Source organism: Dermacentor andersoni, chromosome 10, assembly GCF_023375885.2.
Source record: "Dermacentor andersoni chromosome 10, qqDerAnde1_hic_scaffold, whole genome shotgun sequence".
In the NCBI taxonomy this organism is placed as follows: Eukaryota; Metazoa; Arthropoda; class Arachnida; order Ixodida; family Ixodidae; genus Dermacentor; species Dermacentor andersoni.
Window position 1 is genome coordinate 17,692,263 of NC_092823.1, and position 27,839 is coordinate 17,720,101.

General features: G+C 44.3%; 2 long non-coding RNA genes across 4 annotated transcripts in view; one reads left to right on the forward strand and one right to left on the reverse strand.

The window, feature by feature from the left end:
* Nucleotides 1-27,839, forward strand: part of LOC129381902 (uncharacterized) — a 60,084-nt gene that overhangs the window by 25,354 nt on the left and 6,891 nt on the right. Inside the window, exon 3 of the long non-coding RNA XR_011890606.1 lies at nucleotides 13,233-13,370. This is a non-coding gene — a long non-coding RNA (uncharacterized lncRNA). The remainder of the gene's footprint in view (nucleotides 1-13,232; nucleotides 13,371-27,839) is intronic.
* LOC129381903 (uncharacterized) lies at nucleotides 3,193-27,248 on the reverse strand. Of its 3 annotated transcripts, none has more exons than XR_008610007.2 (3): nucleotides 26,068-27,248; nucleotides 4,706-4,788; nucleotides 3,193-3,424 (listed from the first exon to the last, which is right to left on the reverse strand). It is a non-coding gene; the product is annotated as an uncharacterized lncRNA (long non-coding RNA). The 3 variants fall into 3 exon arrangements; XR_008610006.2 differs by lacking the exon at nucleotides 26,068-27,248 and adding an exon at nucleotides 7,931-8,719; XR_011890607.1 differs by lacking the exon at nucleotides 26,068-27,248 and having other exon boundaries at nucleotides 4,706-5,600.

A 27,839-nucleotide genomic window follows, 5' to 3' on the forward strand; every position in this document is an offset into this window, starting at 1 on the left:
TTGCCTGTTCTGCATTTCCAGTGTCTTCTCGGTGCTGGTGGCCTCGCGAAGAAACTCGTCGACTGTCTTCGGTGGGCTTCATACCATACCGTCTAAAAGTTCCTCCTTTACAGCACGCATCAGTAGGCGGACTTTCTTCTCCTCGGACATTTCCGGGTCGGCGTGGCGCAATAGGTGGCTCATTTCTTCTGTAAAAATCGCGGTGGTCTTATTAGGCAGCTGCACTTAGGTTTCTAGTAGTGCTTGGGCTCGTTCTCAGCATACGACGCTTGTGAATGTCTGCAGGAAGCTGCTTCAGAACAGGTCCCACGTCATTAAGGCGGGTTCTCGGTTCTCGAACCACATCCTGGGGGCGTCTTCCAATGCGAAAAAGACATGTTGAAGTTTGTCGTCACTGTTCCAGCTGTTAAATGCAGCGACCCTCTCATACGTCATAAGCCAGGTTTCCGGGTTCTCGAATGTTGCTGGGAACGTCGGAGGCTCCCTTGGCTGCTGCAGCACGATGGGGGACGTTGGGGCTGCCATTGGGGCTGACTGGGCAACGATCTTCCTGGTCGTCTCAGGCAAAAGTCCGTGCTCTGGGGACAGTCCTTGCAGCCTGCGGCTACCTCGCTGGTTCTTGGCGACGTTGGTCTTGTCTTCCACATTCGGGCTTGGGTCACGGCTTTGTGGGGGCGTCCAGTACATGAACACAAAGCACATCCACCAGATGTCACATGGTAGTGATGGTGAAGAAAGCTGCGAAACTGGGAAAGACGAAACTAGCGTTTTATTGGGCGATCTTGTGCCGTCAAAAACAGGCTACACTCAAAGAATGGCGACAGCGGCGAACGCGATCGGCAGTCGTCAAAAATCTGATCAGCGAGACAAGTGCGTGGGCTTTTATAAATCAGTCGTCGAATGTTCCAGAGTAATCGCTGGGACCCGCGTGACTTCCACAAAGTTCTACGCCATTCGCATCGCACATGCATGCAATCAAATTACACAAGGTTTATTGACAACAGACAGTGAATAGAAGCATCAATAACATTCTAGAAACTTCCGATACATGTAGACGCGTCCTGCGCTGAAAGATAACATTTCTTAGACGGTAAAAGCGCTCACTTGTAAAAGCTAAATGAGTTCACGTGTCAATATAGATGCGCTGCAGCAAACTAGCCCTAAACCAAACCATGCAACGAAAACCGAGAACTGAGAAAACCAAAAATTCGCTGTATTCCCACATAGTGGCAGCACATGATAGAAAAGAAAAAGTTATTAATTTGGTGCGCTTCTTAAACATACAGACGGCACCATAAATATACGGCATCGACCCAAAGGTGCTGTGTGTTCAGGAGACACATCTTAAATCCACACAAACAAACTTTCTTTGTCAGTACGCCATCTACCGTAAAGACCGCAACGAGGCGAATACCTCGTCTGGCGGTGTTGCAATAGTTGTAGACAAGTCCGTAGCCTGTCACCAGGTCGCCCTTCAGACGCCCCTTGAGGCAGTGTCAATTCGGACAATTCTTTTTAAGAAATTGATCACTGTATGTTGCTTATACATACCCCCCAATTTTCATCTGGAAAAAAGTGATTTTTATAACCTAATCGATCAGCTTCCGGACCCTTACATACTCGCAGGCGATTTTAATGCACACCACACCATGTGGGGAGACTCGCGATGTGACGCGAGAGGCCGTTTCATTGAAAATTTTCTTGTGAACTCCGGTGCATGCCTCTTCAACAAGAAGGAGCCAACTTATTATAATATCCATAACAATTCATATTCATCAATAGACCTGTCTATTGGCTCGGCTTCAATTTTCCCGGACTTGCAATGGCATGTAATAAAAAATCCATATGGAAGTGACCACTTTCCTGTAATGTTAAATTCAATGCCTCAACATGAATGCCCCCTACATACACCCCGGTGGAAACTAGCCTCCGCCGAATGGAATGATTTTAAGGAGGCAACTTACTTATCACGAGGTTTTATCACTGATTTTAACATAGACAATGCTGTAGCATATTTTACTTCTTTTATATTCAACGCAGCTGAAAAGTTTTCCCCAAACACAAGGTCTTTCTTGTAAAAGACGGGTACCCTGGTGGAATGAAGAGTGCAGACTGGCACGAAAGAAGCAAAACAAAGCGTGGGGTTTGCTGCGTCGCTCCCCGACTGCAGAAAACCTTATTCAATTTAAACTGGCAAAGTCACAAGGGAGGCGCACGCGGAGACAGGCAAGGAGAGCTAGCTGGGAGAGGTTTCTCTCGGGCATCACATCCTACACTCAAGAATCTAAAGTTTGGAATGGTGTAAGAAAGATAAAGGGGCAACAAATCCACCCTCTGCCCTTAGTGGACGACCAAGGGACTACCTTGGAGGACCAGGCGAACGCTCTGGGCGAACACTTCGAACATGTATCAAGCTCCACACATTACACAAAATCATTCATCAAATATAAACACTTAGCTGAACTTAAGACACTTGATCGTAAATGCCGTCCGGATGAACCTTATAACCGTCCTTTTAATATTGCCGAGCTTAAAGCTGCATTGAGCACATGTAGAAGCTCTGCTCCGGGAGCTGATAGAATCATCTATGACATGATTAAGAACTTACACGAAGACACACAAATGACACTCCTGGCACTTTTTAACTCCATCTGGGCTGCCGGATACCTCCCATCCTCATGGAAGGAGGCTATTGTTATTCCCGTCTTGAGGCTGGACAAAGACCCTTCCTTGGTGGCAAGTTATCGCCCGATAGCTCTTACAAGTTGTCTTTGTAAGCTATTCGAAAAAATGATTAATCGTAGACTAATACATTTCCTTGAACTGCATAATATGCTTGATCCCTACCAGTGTGGTTTTAGAGAAGGGCGGTCCACGACTGATCATCTTGTACGCATTGAAGCAAATATCCGCGACGCATTTGTACATAAACAGTTCTTCTTATCGATATTCCTCGATATGGAGAAGGCGTACGACACGACGTGGCGATACGGGATCTTACGAGACTTGTCGGGGATGGGCATCCGCGGAAATATGCTAAACATTATAGAAAGCTATCTGTCGAAACGTACCTTCCGCGTGAAAGTCGGCAATGTATTGTCGCGACCTTTTATACAAGAAAATGGTGTACCTCAAGGAGGTGTGCTTAGCTGCACACTCTTTATCGTGAAAATGAACACCCTCCGTGCTTCATTACCGCCAGCCATTTTTTATTCTGTTTACGTAGATGATATACAAATAGGTTTCAAATCTTGCAACCTTGCAGTGTGTGAGAGGCAAGTACAACAGGGCTTGAACAAAGTATCTAAATGGGCAGACGAAAATGGATTTAAAGTGAACCCGAACAAAAGTTCTTGTGTGCTTTTCACAAGAAAGAGAGGCCTCGTTGCAGATCCCGATATCCAAATGTATGGCCAGCAAATCCCTGTGAACAAAGAGCACAAGTTCCTAGGTGTCATACTTGACTCTAAACTAACATTTATTCCACACATAAAATATCTCAAGGTGAAATGCTTAAAAACAATGAACTTACTGAAAATTTTATCCCATACAGCATGGGGCAGCGACAGAAAATGTTTGATGAATCTTCACAAAAGCCTCATTCGATCACGATTGGACTACGGTGCCGTGATTTATCACTCTGCAGCCCCGAGCGCGCTAAAGATGCTAGATCCGGTTCACCATTTAGGAATTAGACTGGCCACTGGCGCTTTCAGAACAAGTCCCATTGAAAGTTTGTATGTCGAATCAAATGAGTGGTCACTCCATCTCCAGAGAACATACATCAGCCAAACATATTTCCTGAAAGTCCACTCTAATCCTCAACATCCGTGTTTTAATACCCTTAACGATATGACATATGATACACTCTTCTGTAATCGTCCCTCTGTAAGACAGCCCTTCTCACTTCGTGTGAGGGAGCTTAGCGCTGCAATGGATGTCCCACTCAGACATTGCCTAATGCCTCCAGCTAAGCTGCTACCTCCTTGGGAGTGGCAGATGATACAATGCGATATATCTTTTATGCAAGTTACAAAACACGCTCCAGAGATTGAAATACAAATGCATTTCCGGGAACTCCAATACAAACACTCTTGCACGAAGTTCTACACAGATGCATCGAAGTCACGCGAGGGGTGTCCTATGCAGCAGTCGGCCCATGCTTTTTGGAATCCGATGTACTGCATCCGGAAGCAAGCATCTTTACGGCTGAGGCCTATGCACTACTGTCGGCTGTAAAGCATATAAGGAGAACAAATCTGAAAAAATCTGTTATATATACGGACTCCCTAAGCGCTGTGAAGGCTTTGATGTCATTTTGTAAGCACAAAAATCCAGTAATCAATGAACTATATTCCGTCCTATGTAAATCATATATATGTAACCAGCATGTCATCATATGCTGGGTGCCGGGTCATAGGGGCATCGGAGGTAACGTTCTGGCGGACCAGATGGCCACATCAATTGCATCGTATTCTGCTCATCCTACTGCTGCAGTCCCTGTCACAGATCTGAGGCCCTTCTTGCGCAGGAAACTGCGAAACTACTGGCAACGCTTGTGGGACAGGGAAACAAATAATAAGCTGCACGTAATAAAGCCACAATTAGGGTTCTGGCCTTCTGCAATAAAATCACGGCGCACAGATGTCCTATTTTGTAGTCTTAGAATAGGACACACATTTGGCACCCTTAACTTTTTACTCACCGGAAATGACCCTCCAACATGTGGCAGATGCGGGGAGAGGCTCACCGTGCTCCACGTTCTCCTGGAGTGTCGGAAAGCCGAATCTGAGAGAAGGAGACATTTTTCTTTGGCATACCGGCAGCACATTCCCCTTCACCCAGTAATGTTTCTCGGTCCAGAACCGCTTTTTGATACAAACACTGTCCTAGGTTTCCTCAGAGATGTTGTCCTACACGTTATTAGTCCCATACATTCGTAGCGCTTCCTCTCTTGAGAGGATGCCGCTGTGAAGTCATACTGTATAGCACATGCCTCCAGGCCCTTGTGTTTCAAGGGCTCTGGCGAGGCAGTAGTGCTCCAGGTAATTTTACCATCTCACAGATCTTTTATAATGCATCATTCTCTCACGACGCACTTTATTTCTCATTGAACATGTTATTATCATCGACATAATCTTATAACACATAGATTTTACGCACTCTAGAGCGACTATTTTTAAGGCCCCTTTACAGCCACGTCACATCAAGCTCATTGAACTCATAACTACATTGCGAATTCATCAACACTGGCTTGGCGCTCTTTGGCCATTACTGGCCCTTGCGCCAATAAAAACCAAACATTCATTCATTCATTCATTAAACATACAGACGGCACCATAAATATACGGCATCGACCATTTTTGGACTTGTTCGCAGCGCCGTATATTTACGTCATTGACACTCAAACTCATGCCCAACAAACACTTGGGCTATGGCTGGATGTGCATGGAATAGATGTTTCATTTGGTCACCCTTTCTAGACTGGACTGTGGTAGTGTAATCAATTGATCAGCACATTCTTTCACATTCTACATGCCTGGCACTGGACAACAGTTTGACTTGAAAAATGGGAGAATACTTCAAAGATATTTATTACTACCATGTAAATATTCAAAATTTTGTAATGCAAATCAAATAGTTGTTGCTTTTTTTTCTTTCGTATTGTTTGAGAAGCCACTACTTCAAAGTCTGAATATTCACTTCTCTTGAATATCTGGAAAACATCACTTATTGGGGGAGTCTTAATCGATAGAAAACAATGAAATTAAGTGGCGTTCTTAATGACACTTCTGTAGGGGAGCTGCAGTTGCTGCACCACTTCCTGATTGAATGCACGTTGCAGATATAGTTTCTGCCCAATTCTTCCTTGTGGTTCATTATGCATACCTCACTTTTAGGCAACCTGTATGCGAATTTGTGGTCTCGACGTAGGCAAAACAATTTATTATTTGCCCAATCGCACGATGGTCTTGCCCCTTTAAAACAATATGCAGAGCTATAGCATTGCTCTTGTCTTCTTGAACGAATTCGACATTCTACGTGCACTGGGTGACATGCTGTTCTGTTATTCATTCCTGGCATAGTCACAGTGCACAAAATAACTTAAAGCAGTTGGTTTCCATTTACAATCTCTGCAGTGTAATGTATGTCAGTTTGCAAACAATGTTGCATGCATTTAGATATGTCTGTAGTTGAGCCATGTAAATACAATCTATAAGCCTTTTATTTTTAACTGAGCTCGAAGCAAGCTATAGTTCATTGTGTTTACAAATAAAATATTAGATTTGACTTTTTGAGAATGGTTTCTTGAACACAATGGACGGGTTTAATTCGGCTCCGGTTCATTCAATTTTTGGTTATTTCTAACCCTGCCGAGAGTCCTGACCAACGTCCATGTATTTGTATGCTCCCAAAGATCCATTATTTCGATCCTAAGGTTAGCTATCGCCGGATAATTCAAACTTGACATGTGAACAGGCGGGCGACTGACCCCTACTGAGGCCCCAATAATGACCCCTCTAGTAGCAGCGTCTGTCTTGATGGACCTTAGAAGGAAGTGGTGCCTTTGAACACACATCATCGCTACTCGAAAGTGCCACTTTCTTTCTCTCTCCAAGAAAATTGTCAAGCAATAAGCCTAGCTCACAATGTCCTAATACAGTAATTAGCCGATTCTGATGCGTGCCTACCTTCATTCTTGAGAATAAAATTGAGCCGGAAATTGCCTGCACGCTGCAATCGCACAATAAACCAAAACAGCATTTGCAGAATTTGTATGTTTTGCCACAAAACGCGGCTGTATTAATGCGAAGATAACTCTATGAAACTGCATGGCGAAGCCCTCTTTAAAAAGCCGGGCGCCATTGTGCACCAATTTTTCTTACCAAAAAATTGGGCACGCATTAGATTTCTACTTTCTTAAGGAGCTTTAATGTCATTTCTACGTCCGTGTTCTACTTTGCAAACATAGAAAGTGTGCATGCATTTGAATCGGGGCCATGTCAAAATCGGGCAACTACTGCCAAATGAATCGGCAGTATGTCATTATCTTTTTGCACCTAGCATTTCTTTGTTGTAATTGGTTGTTCATATCCTGGAATACAAATTCAGTTAGTTAAACCTGTTTTAGTGCACTAAATAAATTATCGTGTTAGATGACTTTGCATTGTTTATTCTTGTTGATACAGTAAAACCCTGTTAACTCAGAGATTCGAGATACCTCTCCTGAGTATTACACAACAGGATCTCTAGAGAAATGAAAAATACAGGGGGTTGACACCAAGCCGAGGAAAATTTTCAACTTAGCCGATATTTTGAGGTATCAGTGTTCGAGTTAATGATGGCTTACTATATTTCCATGCTTGGACTTATAGCATGTAATCAACTTATTCAGTTTCGTATGCTGTTTATGCGCTGTTGACTGCTCCAAGAGAATCTGAGCGATTGCACTTGGAAGTTTGCTTGTTATTGCCATTGAATGCACTTGGTATGACAACTATTAATGAGCAATTTAAGTTTTGCTATGACAAATATTTATTGGCAATTTAAGTTTCTAGACAGGGGTTAATGGGCATATGCCTACTCCCTTTCTACATTGGTACAACTACACTACTGACAGTACTGCTGGCGCTGGCGCTTCATCTTTCTCTGCTAATATTTCCCTGAAATACATCAAATATTCGTTTTTTTATTAAAATTAATTAGATGGAATTCATGCACAAGAGAAAATTTATTCTTTTTTTAAAGATATGATAATAGGTTCTCAACGTTTTATCTCATTATTTCTGTGTGCTCCCTGGAATGGTACGTATTGAGCACAGGCATTATTTCTTCCGTGTATGCGTTTTTATAGCGGTATATTACTGTTAGCACTGCAGGCAACTATTGCATACTGTTCATTTCGCAACACAGAACAGTCATCACTTACACTTGGTAATACGTGCATGGGCCTCTTGCATTGCCCAGGGGGTGCTGTGAAAATGGTGCTAAAAAGCGCCCTCTGTCCTGAACTGGGTAGTACCAAGCTCTGTCGTCTGCTTCGGAAAGTACATTTACAGTATGGACCTGCCACTTTCGGTTTTGTTGTACCATGGCTTGCAGCGAATATCAGGCGCTGAAGATTTCTTCAGGGGTGGCACGCTGCGTAAAGGCAATAAATTATGTAACGGCGAATACGTGTACGCCGTTTAAGAAATAAGCGGCGAGGTTTCAGCGCGGTGTCAATCGCAAGTGAAGCAAGTTGCGTACGAAGTTGAACTTCAGGTAAGGTTTGCACGCTGCTAGATTCAGGCGCACAAATGTGAGGAAATTCTTGCTATAGATGAATTCACAGCAGCGATAAGCAGACATCATGTGTACGGAACTGCTCGAGCGCACGACGGTACATGCCACGACGGCAGCGGTCTTTCAGCATGCCGCGCTGTACAAACTGCTCGAGCGCACAATCGTAAGCACTGCGACGGCAGCGGTCTTTTGACATGCCGCGAAACGGTGGGCCTCCTGCAATCTTTGTTGACTGCATGCGCTATACAAGTAGTTATGCCTGCAATGTAGTAGCGGCCATCTGTCCCTTTAGCAACTGACAGATAACTGATGAGCTCGCAGTAATGTATGCGCAAATCGCGCTGCAGCACGAGCTCGTGCACTGCTCGCTTGATGAAGCTTTGAATGACAGCGCTCGAACATCGATGTGCTGCAATCACTACTACCTTACTGCGCTGCCTCAACGTGCTAGCTTGAGGTCAAGGATGAGCAAATTTAACTCTCTAACCTGTGCTGCTCGTTGTGGGGTAGCGAATTGCCACCGAATCAGCCCGACCATTTGTGGTCATTTGCACACACCTGGTCACTTCACCACTTCGCACTAGTCGAATTGTTAATTGCCACTGTGGCCAGGTCTCGAATCGTGAATCACGAGCCATGCCTGCTGCTATGTTGGTCTGCCGTCGGGACTGTAGGTGCAAACGACCAAATTTTAGAACGCAGATAATCAAGCAAGCTTCGAGACAGGCGAAGCAGTCAGCATGGCACGAAGTTTCGTTTATCCAGCACGACGAACTGCAACTATCTAGCGCGCCCGACGCTCCGCTTCGCGAGAACTAGAAGGAAAACGGTAGAATCTGTATTTGGGATTCAGGCCTTTTTGTTCATGGGATCCCACGACGCAGAAGTAACGATGGTGACGCTTTTTCAAGGCTCAGCTAGGTCTCTCCGGATCGGTGTCGCCTATTCCTTCTGCTTCCAGCATTACGCCTCATGGAGAGTCCGTTTTCGTTAAAACTATAGGCTGTGGCTAGCTCGCAGCGTGGTCGGCGAGGTCTGTGAGAAGTGACAAGCCTTTTCACAATCGCAACAGGGCAGAAAAAAGTGCAAATCGACGCAAAACTCGGGCTAGAAACGTACTTCGCCACAGCCAGAGCTCAATACTACCCAAGCCGATACTACCCTAATAACGTTTAGTGCGCCGCCACCAGGCGCCGCTACTATACCTCAAACTCCAGCGCAAGATGCCCATAGACTGAGCATATCTATGTAAATTCATAAACAACTATTCTAGTATTTTCTTCTTGCAGGTTCGTGTCCGTACCATTTAATAAAAGGAGTAAGAATCCCATATCATTAACATTGTATCAGCTGATGCACTGATGCCATAATGTTGAAGTTTGCGCTGGCACTAGTAATATTCTGGTGAATAAAGACTTCAGAGACAACCATAAACACTTCATTTAAAGATTCTATTGCAGCCTGCAAGTCCACATTAATGCTTACCTTACTGCTAGGCAGCCAATAAAAGGTACACACGAATAAAGATTTATTATTTTAACACGAATCTGAACCTATACAGCTTCATAAGGACCTGATATCAACTTGAACATTATTATTGTGTGCTCCCTGGAATGGAAAAATGTGCAAGGTTCTGGCTTAAAATGGAGCCTAGGAGAGATTTTTTATAATTTCTATATACAGTTTATTAAAGAATATTTAAAATCAGCCAAGAAAATCCTTTTCTTCTAACTGTATCGTCTAAGTAAAAAATTTAATCATACATGTAGTTATCAAGAGCATTCATAATTGGTATCTTTAAACAATACAATGATTGCAAGACACGTGCAACCTCGGAATTCTTGTACATGTGCACACAAAATTTGGTTTCGATTGGGCCTTGCTAACTACAAACATCTTTTGTTCACAAGTACTAGTAAAAACAATGAATGATTGAAGCAACAAAGATTGAAAAGAAAGATGAAAATGAAGGTGAAAGCCCATAAACTTGGTATTACTGTTGCATATTATTTATTGCATGAAATTTGCCGAGAACGCAGAACAGTCTTTTGCAGTTTAACATTTTCCTGCTGTGTTGGTGGTATCCTGATAACCCTTGTGAGCTTCGCTCTTCAAGTGGGCTTTCTTTGCTGTACTTCGATGAAAGCATTTAGCAATAAAATGCATTCCACTGAATTATTTGGTTCTTGTCTCTTTGGTTTCCCAGAGCTAATAGTTGCCGAGTTGCCATGATTACCAACTCCTGTAGAACCTCCTCAAAACTTATGTTCTACAACAGTATGGCTTTAGAAGTGACTGTCTCCACAGCATGAAGGCAATTGCTGGTGGTTGAAATTATTTGTCGTGTTTTGGATCTTGTGCAGTATACAGCAAAGCACCACATTCTTGCACATCATCCTCTCATATGTAAGAAGCACAGCCTTTGCTTAAGCACTGGTGAAAAGTGAAGAATCCGCTGGTGTCGACTCAGCCAGTGCCAGTGCTCGTTTGTTGTTGCACCAGGAAAGCTTGTGATGTCACCAATATATCTATGGTTGTTGCAAACCTCATTTGTAGGGCATGAATGGAAATATGAAGCTCCTACAGCTGCGATGCCCCCATTAGATTCATTTTTCGCAATATTCTTGCTGGGGAAATGTCTTAGCATTCTTGCATGTAGAAATATGATGTTGAAGCGTAATATAGAATAAAAATCTAGAAACATTATTTTTTAAACAAAAATAGTTTTTCGACTTGCACCTCTCCTTAATCAGCTAAGTCACACAATGAGATAGACGATGGAGTTCCAGACGAACACCTCGCACATAGTCTACATTAAGCTGTACAATGCCTCCCATCTTGTACTTTTTGAGGGGTAACAGGGCAATAGCATACTATGGCAGATGATTAGTTGCATTCTCCAGAATTTACTGATCGCGGTACTTGCACTGAGCTAAGCCAGATCATGCAAGCAATGCAAGAAGAGATGTTGAACTTAGCTTCTGTGCGAGGTTAGCATAATTTATTTCTTCAGTTTACCTCATTTATGAATGCATCTGTTAACGTCATTGACATTGTTTGTGCTTAGCAATACAAAATGTCTCGTGTTGAAACAGCTCAAGTTATGAAAATGTACATGAACAGTATTGCAGCATCTTGCCATTGAGCTTGGTTGTGCGTTTAGATTTGGGGTGTGTACAGTGCAAGTAGAAACCAGTTTCAGAAAAACGCTGGGACAGGTTACCATGTGTTGCACACAGAAATTTACTTTGCTATGTGTTATATAGTAAATAGCTCAGAAAACAACTATTTAACCACTATATTAAACCATGAACTACTTGTAATTATGCAGCTCACAACTACATTGTGTGTTGTAATGTTCTTGGCCTAATGTTTCATGCCTGAGCTTCTCTTCATTGTTGATAACACTTTGCCGTCCTCTTTCTGTCTCTAGGTGTATGTCACTGATGGATGAAGAGCGTCATGTTGTGGCCCCTACCATCTACCATCTTGATAATATGCAATGTTACTTTTTATTCGTGACTGTACATTGTAAACCTTCCTGCTTCTTTGTGACTGGTCCCTCCAGTAGTGTTACTGATCTACACAATATGATCGATATTTTTCTGCTACGCTCACATATTTTATTCCTGTAGGTTCTTCCTTGGCGCTTTCTTTGGTTATTATACTGTTTCAGCCTTTTCATTATGTTTGCATGTAAGCATTTCTTTTAATAGTATTCACTGTTTAATGTGGATTACAAATTCAGTTTGGTCAATTTGCCTCAGTTTAAAAGTTGCAGTGTTTGTTGAATGCATGTGCCTTTTCAATTTTTGGTGATGTTTTAATTCTTGCACTTGTAAGATGTAATCTTTCGGCACCTTTAGCATTTGATTGTGTCTTGTGCTCCAAGGCAAGTTGAGTGATCGCACTTGCAAGTTTACTTATTACAGGCAATAGGTCTTAATTACACCACTGTTTGAAGAAACAAATTCACTGAACTTGGCTGCCGTAACTCGAAACTAAGCAATCACACATAACGTATTTCCCAGTCTATAAGTTGTTTTTCTTTTGGAAATTTTCGTTGGTGTGTCTTATACACCGGTGCAACTTGTATATGGCACTTTCCTGTTTCTTTCCTGTTTTTTTTTTTTGAAGTAAACAGTTGTCAAAATTGTATTGGATGCTATGGCCTCCAGTGACTCACTGGGTTGACCTCCTCTGGCAGTTTGTACAGGTTGTATGCGCGCTATGGCGGTACCGGGTTCTTTTTGTGATAGAGTTGGGAAAGCACACTGTGCGAGAAGGATGGAGCAGCAACATGAGTGATGGAAGTCCACAAGTCAACCGACTCCGAAGTCGTCGCATCTGCAGATCACTTTCAAGATACGCGCATGTCGTTGCACAATCTACACAGTTGCTACCACAGTACATGCCTTCCTCCTCTGTCCGCTTTCCTGCTTTCCACCTTTGTGCACGATGCGACTCACTGTCGCACACTTTCAGTCGCACATACAGCATAGATAGCGCACAGGGACGATGTTATTGCCCTTGGACTTCATACGGTAGATCGCAGCGACCATGATGGCAGAAATACGTAAAATATCATGCTTGCGCATGACCTGCATTCAGGAAGTGAAATGTCATCATATTGTTTTTTTATTTAAGTTGCTTACCAACTGAACTGGTGCATCTTATACACTGGTGCAACTCATACACTATTTTGTTAAGAAAAACTGCCGTTTTGAGGGGGGTGCGATTTATAGAAAAGTGACTTATACATTGGAAAATTCATATTCAGCAAATGTTTGGTCTAATCTGAAATTACAATCGGTATTTCTTCAGTGAAGAAAAAAGCAATTGTCAGTATTAGTACGTTGTGTTTTTTCATTGGCATTTCATAATTACAATTTTGTTTTCAAATCAAAAGCATTACTATGGTAACCTGTTCTAATTTGTTTTTGCAGCATCGAGGCCTTCCAGCTGTCAAGCTGCAATTACGAAAAGTGACAAGTCACCTAAGGGACGCCGTCACCACTGTAACTTCTGTGACTATAAGACTGATAGTATGTGTCATCTGAAAGCACACACCATCGTCCATACAGGCGAGCGGTCATTCGAATGCCATTTGTGCCCTCAGAGATTCTCAGTAAGGAGTCGTCTCAATGTGCACTTGCGTACTCACACAGGCGAGAGGCCATTTCAGTGCCCTTCATGCCTTCGGAGCTTCCAACAAAAGACTCATCTCAATGTACACCTCCGCATTCACACAGGCGAGAGGCCATTTCAGTGCCCTTCATGCCCTCGGAGCTTCTCACTTAAGTGCACTCTTACTGATCACCTGCGTATCCACACAGGCGAGAGGCCATTTCAGTGCCCTTCATGCCCTCGGAGCTTCTCACTTAAGCGCACTCTTACTGATCACCTGCGTATCCACACAGGCGAGAGGCCATTTCAGTGCCCTTCATGCCCTCGGAGCTTCTCACTTAAGCACACTCTTACTGGTCACCTGCATATCCACACAGGCGAGAGGCCATTTCAGTGCCCTTCATGCCCTCAGAGCTTCTCGCTAAAGTGCACTCTGAGAGATCATCTCCGCACTCACACAGGTGAGAGGCCATTTCAGTGCCACTTATGCCATAAGACCTTTGCATGTAGAAGCAACCTAACTAAGCACCTGAGGCGTCACAAGGGCAAGTGACCCTTTCAATGCTACCTCTGCTTTGAGATCTTTTTTGGAAACAGCACATTTTCTCATTCAAGAGCGCTTTGCAAGTGTTAAAGAGGTTGTGTTAGACAAATATCAAGCTGTGGGATGCCTTCATCATTGCTACTTGAGTATTTTTATGCATCTAGTAAACCTTTACAATGCAAACTATGCTGCCAGTATGCGTGCATAGCTTCATGCTAGTCCGTGGTAGTGCTTGTTTATGCATGCGTCGAGTTTTACTTGATTCTATTTGTTTGCCTGATTTTGATGGGTGGCTATTAAGAAACAACTGCCACAAAATAAACAATCCTTGCTCTGGTAGCCTACGTTTGCTGTGTCTTGGATACTGCGTTCTCAGCCCTCAGGCATGGTGTAGCAATGGCAGTGAGAAATGTACAAACATTTTGAAAAGCAAGGGCTTTGCTGCTTGAGCAGGGTCATAAGAAATACCACATTTGACGACGGCAAGGACATTAAGTGGACTTCATACATCATTCGCATGGAGTTCTACTTCAAAGGTAACAGTATTGCAAATCATGCCCTGAAGAGAATGCTTCTTGTCTCGGCTCTCAAATCAAAGTGAACTGAAGTCCTCATTGGGTGATGTTCTTGTAAGGTGAACTAGTTCACGTGCAAAGAGGCTGTTGAAAAATTATGCAAGGCTTTTAAGAGCTCAAGCCCAGTGATATTGCGGAAAGCTTCAGATATCTTACTTGTGTCCAAAATGAAGACAAATCCCAGCAATCTACTGTCATGCTCCAACGACAAGCTGACAAATCCAACTTTGGGGACATGTTGGACTTAATGCTATGGGACAAGATTGTATGTGGAATCCGGAACAATATGTTACAGGAAGCAATGGTTTCTCTTGGGAGCTTGACGTTGAAGGAAGCTGAGAGAATGGTGCTGGCAGTAGGAGTTGTGGGTAAAGCCACCATGCTCGTGAAGACTGTTGATGTCAAGACCGAACCAAACTGCATAAGCTGATAGGCAACCAGCACGAAGCACAAATAGGCAAGAAAGTAAAGAGTGGAGAAGGAACGGAAACAAAACACTCTGAACAAGCTTGCAAGTTCAAGAATGCAAAGCGCTTCGAGTTTGACAGGAAGGGGATTGTAATCTGTGTAGGCTAAGTGGCAAGAATTGGAACACCTTCGCTTTAATTGGAAACCTGAACAGAATCGAGGCGTGTTCTTCTCAGCTGTTCGTTATTGCCAAAAGCCAAGCATCGGTGCTGAATAACGAATTTATACGTCCCGTGCAGCACATGTTCTTCTGTGGAGGCATGAATGAAAATAAACTTTGGTGCACCATTATGTGTCATTCCCTGTGATGTCTACAGTACACACTGCTCAATGTTGTCTGAAACCCAGAAGACAGACTTGAGGTTATCCTGCTTCCGGGGACTTTGGCTATCGCTGGAAAGTTTACGCTTACAGTTTCCTGCAATTGCAAGATGCTGCCTCTATGACCATAATTTATCATTCACGGCCATGTTTATGTGGTCACAACCTCACTCGAGCCATAAACAGAGCAGGTGCTACAGTCCAGCTCCTGAGCAGTACCAGCGGACGAGATGACAAGGACCTCGAAGAAATGCTGTATCAAAATGTCTTCCTGCCAGAACAAGGCCTGTTCAAGGCTCTGCTCGTTCTCTTCTATGTCAAAGGAGAAGCCGTTTCAAACTTCTAACACCGTCAAGGTGAGACCACTTTTGTATGCAATGTGAAACAAGGTGACTGAAAAGTTGGAAAGGCTAGTGAAATCAGGTGTGCTTTCTCCTGTCGCTCACTGAGAATGGGCTATGCCAATTGTGCCAGTGCTCAAGAGAGACGGATCTGTGGCAACTACAAGCTAACTCTGAATGCAGCATGCGTCACTGAACAGAATCTGCTTCCAGTCATCGATGGTATTTTTGCTGCAGTGCGCAAGGGATTGTAATCACCTGTGAAACAAGGTGACTGAAAAGTTGGAAAGGCTAGTGAAATCAGGTGTGCTTTCTCCTGTCGCTCACTGAGAAGGGGCTATGCCAATTGTGCCAGTGCGCAAGAGAGACGGATCTGTGGCAACTACAAGCTAACTCTGAATGCAGCATGCGTCACTGAACAGAATCTGCTTCCAGTCATCGATGGTATTTTTGCTGCAGTGCGCAAGGGAGACGTCTACAGCACTGTAGACTTGCATGATGCCTATGACCACATTCCATTGGATGAAAAGGGAAAGAAGTTGATGACCATCAATACCCACAAAGGGTTGCTTTCCTTCAACCACCCAACTTATGGAGTGTCATTCGCTCCAGCTATGTTTCAGTACACCATGGAAAATATGTTTGGCATTCCAACAGGCGTACAAGCATATATGGATGACTTCCTGGTGGTGGAAGAGAAACTCAACAGTGGATGAATCTCAAGGCAGTGCTCCAGCATTTCTGTGAATGTGGCATCAAAATGTGCAAGGATAAGTGTTCCTTCATGAAGCCGAAGGTATTGTATCTGGGACACAAGATCACCAGCTATGGACTTCATCCAGTGGAAGCTGTGATGAAAGCGCCAAGTCAGAAAAGTGTGAGCAAGCTGCATTCATAGATTGGTCTGCTCAATTATAGCAATTTGCTGCTTTGCATGGCAATGATCCTGGCTTCGTTGTGGAACCTTCTGAGAAAGGATTACCATTTGAAATGCTCATCAAAGCAGCAACAGTCCTTGGAACAATCTAAGGAAGCCCTTCAAAATGTCAGAATGCTCACGCATTTTGATCCAACCAAGTCACTGCCCTTCGAGTGTGACACGTTTCCACATATATAGGAGCAGTGCCCCATCGTGTGAAGCCTCTAAAGAAAAATGAAAAGTAGCTCCATGCTTTGAAGATGGCTGCCGTCCTGCCCCCTGCGCTTTCCCTTAATGCTCGGCCCTCCCATTGGCCGAATGTCATGCGCTCACTCGTGCTTTTTTCTTGCTTGTTGTTTGCTTGTGCCACCATTGCGGTGCCAAACACAGTGAGCGGCGTAACCATGCGGCACATTTCGCGCCTCCTTCGTGCTTTTGTAGCATAGTTCCATGTTCATGATGCCGCATTGCTGTGCCTTTAGGTGCAGCACAAGTGAAAGGGACCACAAGCGACTATTTTGTATTCCATCTGCCAAGCGAGATTCGGCACGGAGGAACGTCTGGCTTCAAAGAATCAGCCGGGATTGTGAGGTAACCGAACGATGCTTCGCTCATCACAAATATCATACACTTGTATGTTGCTTGGTTAGTTTTTTGCGCTTCTATGTGCCGCATATTCACGCTGCATTTATTTGCAACTTTCGTGCCCAACTTCAATCAAGTAGTCTTCAAGCGCACATGCTTTTTGTTGACTCGGTCATACATTCCATGTTGTTGTCCTTGTGATGCAAAGTTTTGTGACGTGGGTTCAATTCGTCATTGTATAGTGGCACACGCCTCTTGGCATATACCTAGTAAACCTAGTTGGCATCAAAAAGATTCATTCAAGACCGTTACCGAGCTAGTGGTACATACCCAGTGCTCCTAGTTGGCATCAAGGAATTTCTTCAAACAGCAGTACTTACCCAGTCGTGCACCTACAGTGTCCCACGTCGGCATGAAAGGTTCATTGAATAGCTGCACGTATGTACTGTTACGATTGGCTAGAGGAGGAAGCGACCAGCCAGCCTTTCCTGCCCTACTGCGACGAATCGCTTCTTCAGGCCCACAGTTGCCTCGGACGGAGTGTGGCGACACCAGGGCGAGACATGTTTGACAGCTATGGGTTTGATGAATCCCGTTTGGCTGGTGACCACATTGCTGAGACCAAGGAACTCCTAGGAAAGTGCGTTATGCAGGTCGCTACCAGAGCCATGATGCAAAGCCATGAGTCTTGCTCCATTCATATGCTCTGTCTATGAGCATATCACTTTCAAAGTGTAGGTTGCTGTGTTTCAGGCTATATGAGGATGAAATTACAGTCACTGCCAGCCGCAGACATGGGACGATGACAGAGGCTGCCTAATTAACCTGTACAGGAACCTCATACTGTCACATCTGGACTATGGTTCTGCAATATATCAATCTGCCGCTCCAAGTGCATTGAAGATTTTGCACCCCATTCACCATTTAGGTATTCGCCGGGCCACAGCCACCTTCAGAACGAGTCTTATACAGAGTTTATACATAGAATCTAATGAATGGTCACTCCACCTGCAAAGAACATAGATAAGATTCACCTACTTCCTCAAAGTGAAATCTAATCCTGAACACCATTGTTATAAAACCATCAATAATTTGACGTCTGCCGCACTACAAAACCGACCTTCAATGAGAAAACCTTTTTCACTACACGTGAGGAAGCTGAGCGAGGAAATAAACATCCCACTACATGTGCACCCAACAAGATTGTTGCCACCGTGGCTGTGGCAACTGATAGAATGCGACACATGATTTGTCAAACTTACAAAGCATGCTCCAGAGATGCATATCCGTATGCACTTTCTGGAACTCCTGTCAAAGTACTCCTGTCCAAAATTTTATACCGCCGCATAAAAGTCACCTAATTGTGTATCTTACATGCAGTCGGACCATCCTTCTTGGAATTCAATACTGCATGCTGAAATGAGCATCTTTATGGCAGAGGCTTAGGCATTGCTCTCAGCTGTAAAACACATAAAGGCATTAAAACTATAAAAAGCTGTAATATTTACAGACTCCCCAATTGGAGTAAGAGCTTTAATGTCTTTACAGAAATATAAAAATCCAGTAGTCAACGACCTTTACTCATGCCTGAGTACTACTATGTGTGCATCTAACCAACACATTGTAGCATGTTGGGGGCCAGGCCACAGAGGCATAGTGGGCAATATGCTTGCAGGTGAACTTGATACATCCATAACAATGAGAGCCTGTAACACAACCATAGCTATCCCTCCCACGGACTTCAAGCCTGTCTTGCACAGAACGCTGCGAAACTTTTGGCAATGCATCTCGGACCGTGAAACCTCTAATAAACTTCATTTAATTAAGCCGCACATACAAAATTGGCCTTCGGGAACAAAAGTACGACAAACTGATGTCATGTTCTGTCGACTGAGAATAGGATACACATATGGTACCCATTTTTCCCTACTGACCGGGAGTCAAGCTTCCCTCTGTGCTGAGAGGCTGACCATTCTCAACATCTTGGTGGAGTGTTGGGAAGCAGAAGCTCAACGAAACTAGCACTTTCGTCTAGTATACAGATTCCACATTCCCTTTCATCCAGTATTGTTTATTCAAGCAGAACCAATTTTTGATAATAAATAATTTTCAAATTTTTTCAACATGTCGATTTATTGTCCATTATAAACCCACAATATTCATACCACACCCTCTTACGAGAGGCTGATTCTGCGATAGTAGTGACCTGTATGTAACATGCCTCCAGGCCCTTGTGATTAATGGCCTTCGTGAGGCAGTAGTGCTCCTCGTAGGAAAATTTTTAGTGCATCACCTCTTCGTAGCATGTCATTTATACATAGCATATGTATCATAGTCTGGTTTTATTACGAACATATTTGCACACTTTCTAACAAATATGTTTAGGACTCTATACAGCCGTGTTTCATCCACATCTCGATATTCATTATTCATTTACCAATGGCAGTCTATTATCATAGCCTTGGTGCTCTTAGGCCACATATGGCCCTTGCACCAATAAACTCCAGTCAGTCACTGCCAGCACTAAATATGCATTTTGCAGCTGTCATATAAGTTGTGTCGTGCTTGCAGTCCACCTGAGCAACAAAAATTAGTGACAGCAGACAATACTCAAAAATTGCCCGGGATGCATAATATCACATATTCTGTGGAAGGAGGACTCACTCGTGCATGGTAAAGGCAAAGAGGGCACCTTGTGCATATATTTGTAAGGGCCCATAACTATGTTATTCGAGGCTTAGACTTGCAGAGTGCTTGTTTTTGTGTTGTGTTGGGAATGCTGGCTGCTGTGTGCTTCTGATAAGGGCACTTTTTGTTATATTGCTGTTGCCCTGTGGCATTCGTTGTCCTGGAGACCACAAAACAACGAAAAATAGGCATGGGCATAAACTACATAAAATATGTGCAAAAATGGCCTCCTTGCAATGTTGGAAGAAGCTTGAGATATAAGAAAATAAATATGCTAAGCAAGTGACAGTAATGTGAATTACTTTGTTGCAATCTGTTTACAAGCATACCTTTATCTGGAAAATATCAACTACGTCATGGAAACATTACTGGAAACATTACACTTGGCAGTAGTGGCAGTATGCACGAACGGTACACACCATCTTATCTCACTTTGCGATTCCTAGGCTATAGTCAGACCCAATTATAGCAAATAACCTTGAGGGCTAAAAATAGCTTGTGAGTAAAGAAAAACCAGACGGACGCTGATACCTGGAGTCCATGAATTCTATTTTTAGTCGAACTCTCTCAATTAAACGGAAGTCTGAATCTGCAGATTCCACTGCTCGCGCACCATCAGCATGCTGGGCGTGTCATTGTCGTCTTTTGTGACTGGACCATTGTGGCAGGTAGTAGTGCACTACAGGGCCCACCTTCTATTGAGGAAGCCGTAAGCTTAGACGAATGGCCAAGCGCAGATGGCAGTGGTGCGAAATGTACGCGGAAAGTAGGACTGGGCTGGTTGGGAGAAAATGTGACAGCAGAAGTGGCTAAAGCATCCGAGTCTAAGTAGGCAGGCTTCAGACTATCGATTGAGACCGCATTTTCCAGGCCGTTGATGAGCGAAAGAAAGTTTTTAGGTACACGCTTGAGTACTTTGAACGGACCATCACATGGAGGTTGTAAGGGAGGATGCTGTGCGTCATGGCACACAAAGATGTGCGTGCAGTTCTCAAGGCCAGCATTGACATATACACGTCAGGAATAATGTTATTTGGGGGGAGGGAGGAAAGTACACATAGCGCTGCATAGACTGTAGGCATAGTCGGAAACGTCAGCAGGTGTAATGGGCGAGTCGCCGAAGAATTCGCCAGGGACTCGTAGAGTTGTACCAAACGTAAGCTCGACTGTGTTGGTGGAAGAACCACTGCGAAGAGCAGTGCAAATGCCAAACATAACGAAAGGAACGTGCTCGATCCATGATACAGGAGGAGTTGAAGCCATAAGCAAAGCCTTCAATTAGCGGTGAAAACGTTCGATGATCACATTGTATATCGGGTGACAGTTTGTCTTGATGTGATTGACGCTGAGTAGGTGAGATAGAGTGGCAAATAAGGTTGAGTCAGATTGACAACCACGGTCAGTCATAATGGTGGAAGGGACACAGTAGCGTCTAATTCAGAGTGTAATGAGTGCTCGAACTATCGACTCTGCCGTTATGTCCAGGAGGGGCATCGCTTCAGGCCATCTGGTGAATCTGTCAGTGCAGGTTAACAGGTTGCAATGGTTCCCACAGGGAGGAAGGGGGCCAACATTATCGACATGCAGATGGCTGAAGTGGGCGTCCGGGGGCGTGAGTGTGCTCAGAGGAGTCGCAGTGTGGCGATGCACTTTGTACTGTTGGCAGCTGAGGCACACACGCAAGACCAGCTGCGAACGTCTACGTTGACGCTGCGCAACACATAACGAGAAGTGACAAGTCAGTGAGGTGGGCGAAGGCCAGGATGAGCCAAAGAATGGACGGCATCAAAGATGGCTTGGTGGCATGGGCAAGGCACATAATGACAAAAACGTCCGGTCCACGTATCACAAACAAGGAGCATGACGCAGTGAAGAAGCAGATATCTCATGTGAAGCAAATGGTGCTCGGTGTCAACACTGGGCGGTAGCCATGGCCTAGAAGTCGTTTACAGGTCGGCTGTGGTCCGTTGCATGGGGAGCGGCGCAACCTTGAAAGTGTGTCGACAACGGCGTTGGATTTTCCGCTGACATGACGAATATCGCTGGTGAATTCAGAAATGTAGACGAGCTGTCTGATATTGCGGGGAGCATAGTAGATGCTACTTGTAGCTAGGGTGGAAGTAAGTGGTTTATTTATGGCCGGTAAGGTCATGGAAGGAGCGTCCCTCAGGAATATGTTAAGAATGCTTCACAGCCAAATTGATGGCATGCAACTGTCTGGCGAATGTGCTGTAGCGGCGCTCACACGGTGCAAGCTTTTTGGAAAAGAAGGCGATGGGCTGCCAAGCACTAGCAACAAACTGCTGCAAGACTGCATTGACTGCAGTGCCTGATGGGTCAACCACGAAAAATGTTGTGGCGTCGCATTTTGGAGTGGACGAGGAGGGTCGTACCGGCAATGGCTTCTTTCACGCCTCTGAACGTGTATTCAGCAGTGTCGTTCCAGGGAGTATTCGGTGTTTTGAGGCCAGAGAGAAAGTCTTGTAGAGGCTGCAGTGTATTGGCACAGAGGAATGACATTGCGGTAATAGTTCGAGAGGCCAAGGAATTCGCACAGTTGCCTGCTGGTGGATGGCTGAGGAAACTCGTGGGTGGATGTTATGCGGGTCAGTAGTGGACAAATACTATGTGCGTTAATGTGATGGTTGAAGAAATCCAACTCGTAATGCCGACCTTGGTCTTTGGACCGTTAACGACAAGGCCAAACTTGCTGAGTCTTGCGAGCCATTGACGCAGATGGAGCTTATGAACTTCGGCAGGGGTGCTGTAGACGAGGATGTCATGAAGATAAGCAAAGCAGCACGTCAAGCCGCGTGATGCTTGGTTAATGAAATGCTGAAAGGTCTGGGCCACGTTACGAAGACCAAAAGGCATCGAAAGATATTCGAACAGGCTGAAGAGTGTTCTAATTGAGGTCTTGTGAATATCTGAGGGTTCCACAGAATTCATCTGGTGGGCTCTCATCAGGTTGACCTTGCTAAAAATGGTGCAACCATGCAGTGCCGACATAAAGCCCTGAATGTCAGGTATATGGTACTGGTCCGGGACAGTGGCCTTGTTGAGATCACGTAATTGCCACAGGGGCACCAGTAACAGGTATCCTTGGCCACCATATGGAGTGGCGAGGCCCAAGGACTGGAGGAGGGACGAATGAAGCCAAGGTCAAGCATGTGTTCAAACTCCTCATTTGCAACAGTTTGATGATCTGGCAAGAGGTGATGAGCCTGAGGTGACATGGGAGGGCCAGTCATGACGATATGATGTGTCATGCTGTGAGCGACCGAGTACTGAAAGGAGGGGGGGTCGGAAGACATCTGAAAACTCGGCATGGACAGTTGACCAAGGGTTGTGATTAGCAGTGTGCACCTGGAGAAGCCGAAGTGGTGGAGCGCAACAGGAAGCTCCTTGGACGGCTAAGCTCATCTTGGAGTCCAAGATGTGGCTGTGCCACAAGTCGATGATGAGATAGTAGTGCCAAAGAAAGTTGGCTCCGATGATGGGCTGGTGTACGGCTTCGATGACAAAGATCCAGGGAAAGGTCTGTCTGAGGCCTATGTCAAGAGTCGCCAACTTTTGTCCGTAGGTCCGGACGGTCGATCTGTTGACTGTGGTAAGAGAAAGCGAGTTGGGAGGATGGCGGTGCTGAGCCAACATCAGAGGAAGGATGCAAATCTCTGCGCCAGTGTCGACAAGATAGCGGATTATTCTGACGTGGTCGGTGACGTGCGAAAGGTGGGGCAGGGAACAGTGGTCTGGGGCAGGGAACAGTGGTCACTTTCAGGGTTCAGCCTAACCGTTTCCCACATAGCAGCAGGGCTAGAGCCATAGCAACGGTGGTACCAGCAAAGCCTAAAAGGAGGAGGAGAATGGCGTTAAAGTGACTGGGGCTTGGGCGGCAAGGCCATCACGAAAAACGTGGCCAGCGTGTTCGGATGGCAGCGACCTCACCTGTCAGGCTACTTGCTGTGCGAGCTCCTTGTTAACTTTGAAGAGACGTGCATAGCGTTTGCCAGCGGCTGTGCCGTGGGACGGAGCGTTAGGACGACGATGTACTGTGGCTACGGAGAGAGAACCAACATCCATAATCTTGTCGGCCAATTGGGCCAGAGATTCCAGTGTTGAGAATGAAGATGCAGTCAGGATCATGTGCACCTACAGTTCAAGGCGCTGCAGGAAAGGTTCATGGAGAAGTGCGCTGTGACTTGAAGGGGCCAGGTCTCCAGCCAAAGCTTTCATGCAACACAATAAGTCGGTAGGGTTGCGTTCACCGAGCACCTCCATTGTAAGAAGTTGCTGTAATCAATGGTGCTTCATTTTCAAAGGTGTGCTGGATGATCGCCGCGTTAAGGTTGTCATAGGGGCAGTGGACAAGTGGGGAGTTTAGAACATTGTGAACAATCGCATCAGTAGTAAGTGGAAGTACTCCAGCTGTGAACTCGGGCGGTAACTACGGAACAAGGATTCGATTGTAAAAAACCAAAGTTCTGAGTCCGATGACCAGAACTGTGGGAGCTTAAGTGTGGAGACCTCGGTATCGCAGGGTAGTAGCGCTGGCAGCAGTACTTGATCGGGAGAATTTGAGGCCATGGCTGACTGGATAGAAGTCAGATTGCGACGACAACGGGGCTCAAGTGCCCTGCGGTGGTAGCTCCAGCGAAGCAGCTGAGGCACCCACAGATAAGAGCGATGACATGAGATCTCGAGTGACCAATTTTTGGTAGAAGAAAAACCAGACAGATGCTTGCCCATGGCGTCCACAAATTATATTTTAGTCGAGCCAGCTCAACTTGGCTGAACACTGATTTCGCCGATTCCACCACGCTCGCACCGTCAGTGTGCTGGGCGTGTTCTTGACGTATCTTGTGACCGGACCATTATGGCACGTAGTAGTGTGCTACAAGCTTAATCTGTAATCTGCCAGGTGATCTTATATTCCTAAACTTGCCTATAATGTTCCCAAGCAACCTTTCTTTTAAGCATTTATGAAATATCAATTTGTTCTCAATGGCTGCAATCGCCAAACATAATTCTATAATTACATAATTAAGTACTATCCAACATACACTTGCCCTCTGGCTGGATGTGCATGGAATAGATGTTTCATTTGCTCACCCTTTCTAAACTAGACCGTAGCAGTGTAATCAATGGATCAGCACATTTCTTTATGTTCTGCATGCCTGACACTGGGCAGCAGTGTGGCCTTGAATATGCTAGATTATGTCAAAGATGTGCCGTGCAAATATTTTCAAACTTCAAACGGAAATCAAATAGTTGTTGCTTCTCCTTTCGTATTCCATTTGAGAAGTCTCTAAATGAAAGTTTATAATGTTCACTTTTCTTGAATGCATAAAGAACTTTACTTATTGGAGTCTTAATTGACAGAGAACAATGAAAATGAGTACCGTTCCGAATTACACTTCTTCAGGGAAGCTGCAGTTGCTGCACCAGTTCCCGAGTGAATGCACGTTGCAGATATAAATTTGGCCAAATGGTTCCCAGTGGTTCATTCTGCATGGCTCACTTTTAGCAGAATGTATGCAAATTTGTGGTCTCAACACATGCAAAACAATTTATTATTTAGCCAATTGCACCATAGTGTTGCCCCTTTAAAATGATATGCAGTGCTATGGGATTGCTCTTCTCTTTGAAGAATCTTGACATTCTATGTGCGTCTGGTGACATTCTCTTCCATAATTCATTGCTGACATTGTCACAGTGCACGAAGTAACTTAAGGCAGTTTTTTTCCATTTACAAGCTCTGCAGTGGAGTGTATGTCAGTTTACAAAGAATGTTGCATGCATTTAGATATGTCTGTAATTAAGCCATGTAAATACAGTCTATAAGCCTTTCTTTTAGGAGGCCGACTCCAGGCAAGCTACATGTCATTCTGTTTAGAAATAAAATATTAGGTTCGAGTTCTGGAGACTTTTTCTCAAATACAATAGACTTCCATTATTTCAACTCTGTTTAATTCAATATTTTGGTTAATTTGATCCCTGCCGAGAATCTATACCAGCTGTCATGCGTTTCTATGCATTCAAGGTTCTGTTATTTCGGCCCTAAGCTTAGCTTTCGCCAGATAATTTGAACTTGAGAAGTCTACAGGCACATGACTGACCCCTATGGAGAACTAGATAAGTGAGAAAGCGCCATGGTACAAGGAAGTACTTGTTTGCCAATTCAGAAGACGCACTTACCGCACTCACTCTTACCTCTTGACTGGGAGGGATCCTTCAACTTGTAATAAGTGCAGCAATGATGTCCAAGTCCTCCACATACTTATTCAATGCCCTGCAGTAGAAGCAGAAAGCAAAAAGTATTTCCCTTGTGCATAGTGCAACAACATAGCGGTACACCTTTCATTTTTTTCTTAACAATGAACCGTTTTTTAATCTACAAATCGTCTTCAAGTTTTAATTGAAACAGACACTCTGAAAATCATTTGTCCAGGTAGTTTTAGCATGTCACTAATAGCCCTTGTATGCAGGAGCTCTTTTGAAGCTCTGATATCCCTCTTACATTTTGTCGCATTAGGAAGGAAGAAAGTAGGAATAGACTGAAAGACAGGGAGGTTAACCAGTTGGTGGTGGTGGTGTTGCAGCATGGGGGTTAGCCAGTTCTCAGACCGGCTGGCTAGCATGTGCTGTGGAAAGGCGGTAAGGGGATTAAAAAACAATACAAAGAATGTTACGAAAAAGTCTAAATAGCTAAATTTGTTACATTATGTTTTCATGAAATGCAGTTGCAATACCCCATGTCACTAACTAGTCAGTGTCATTATTTTAGTAGCTTTATCTTTTATGCTATTTGCAGCGACAGACTTCTTTATGCCCTTTTACTGCCATGCCACATCTGCCATGAAGAACACATCGACCACGGCATCAACACTTCATCTAACATTGCCATTTTTGATGGCGCTCTTTGCAACACGTGGAAGAAGTGTTTGATGGCCCTTGTGCCATCAAACGCCACAGATCATCATCTGTGCGATTGCTACGTGTGGTAGTGTTGTTTGGCACACAATAATATCTGATCTTTTTCGATCAGGCTGATGTTCTCATTGCTTCTAGTTCCTTGCATGGGTGCATTTTTTAAACCTTTTTTTCAGTATTATTCTGTTTCAGCCAATTCATTACATTTTCGTACATAGCATTTCTTGATGGTAATTTATTGTTCATAGACGGGAATAAAAATTCAGTTAGCTTAATCTGTTTTAGTGCATGAAATAAATGCTCATGTTTGATGAATGTGCATTGCTTATTCTTGTTGATACAGTAATGCATGTTAACTTAATGACTTTGAGATACCTTACCTGAGCATAGCACTAGAGCATTTCTTGAGATGATATTGCCACGTGGTGGTGACATTAAAGAACACAGTAGCAATACTGTGTGCCCACAAAAACAGGCTACACTTATAGCACAACGATAGTGGCGAACACTGTCGGCGATCGTCGAAAACCTGACCAGTGGGTCAAGCACGTCAGCTTTTATAGATCAGTCGAATGTTCCAGAGTAACCGCTGGGACCCGCGTGTCTTCCACAAAGTTCTATGCTATTCGCATTGCGTATACATGCAATGAGATTACGCAACGTTCGGTGACAGACAGCGGATGGAACCATTGATAACCTTCCCGAAACTTCCTATACATGCAGGCGCGTCCTGTGCTGCATAATAACATTTGTTAAGCGGTGAAACGTGTTCACCCGAGAAAGATAAACGGGTACACATGTCAATATGCTAAATACGTTGTGTTGACACCAAGGCAGGGAAAAATTTTAACTTAACCAATATTTCGAGATATCAAAGTTCAACTTAATGAGGGCTTACTGTATTTTCATGCTTGCACTTATAGTATGTTTAGCCATTTATCCCACTGGCGGCTCCAAGAGAAGTTGGACGATGGCACTTGGAAGTTCGTTTGTTATTGTCATTGAATGCACTTCCTATGACAGACACTTACCAGCAATTTAAGGTTTTAGCA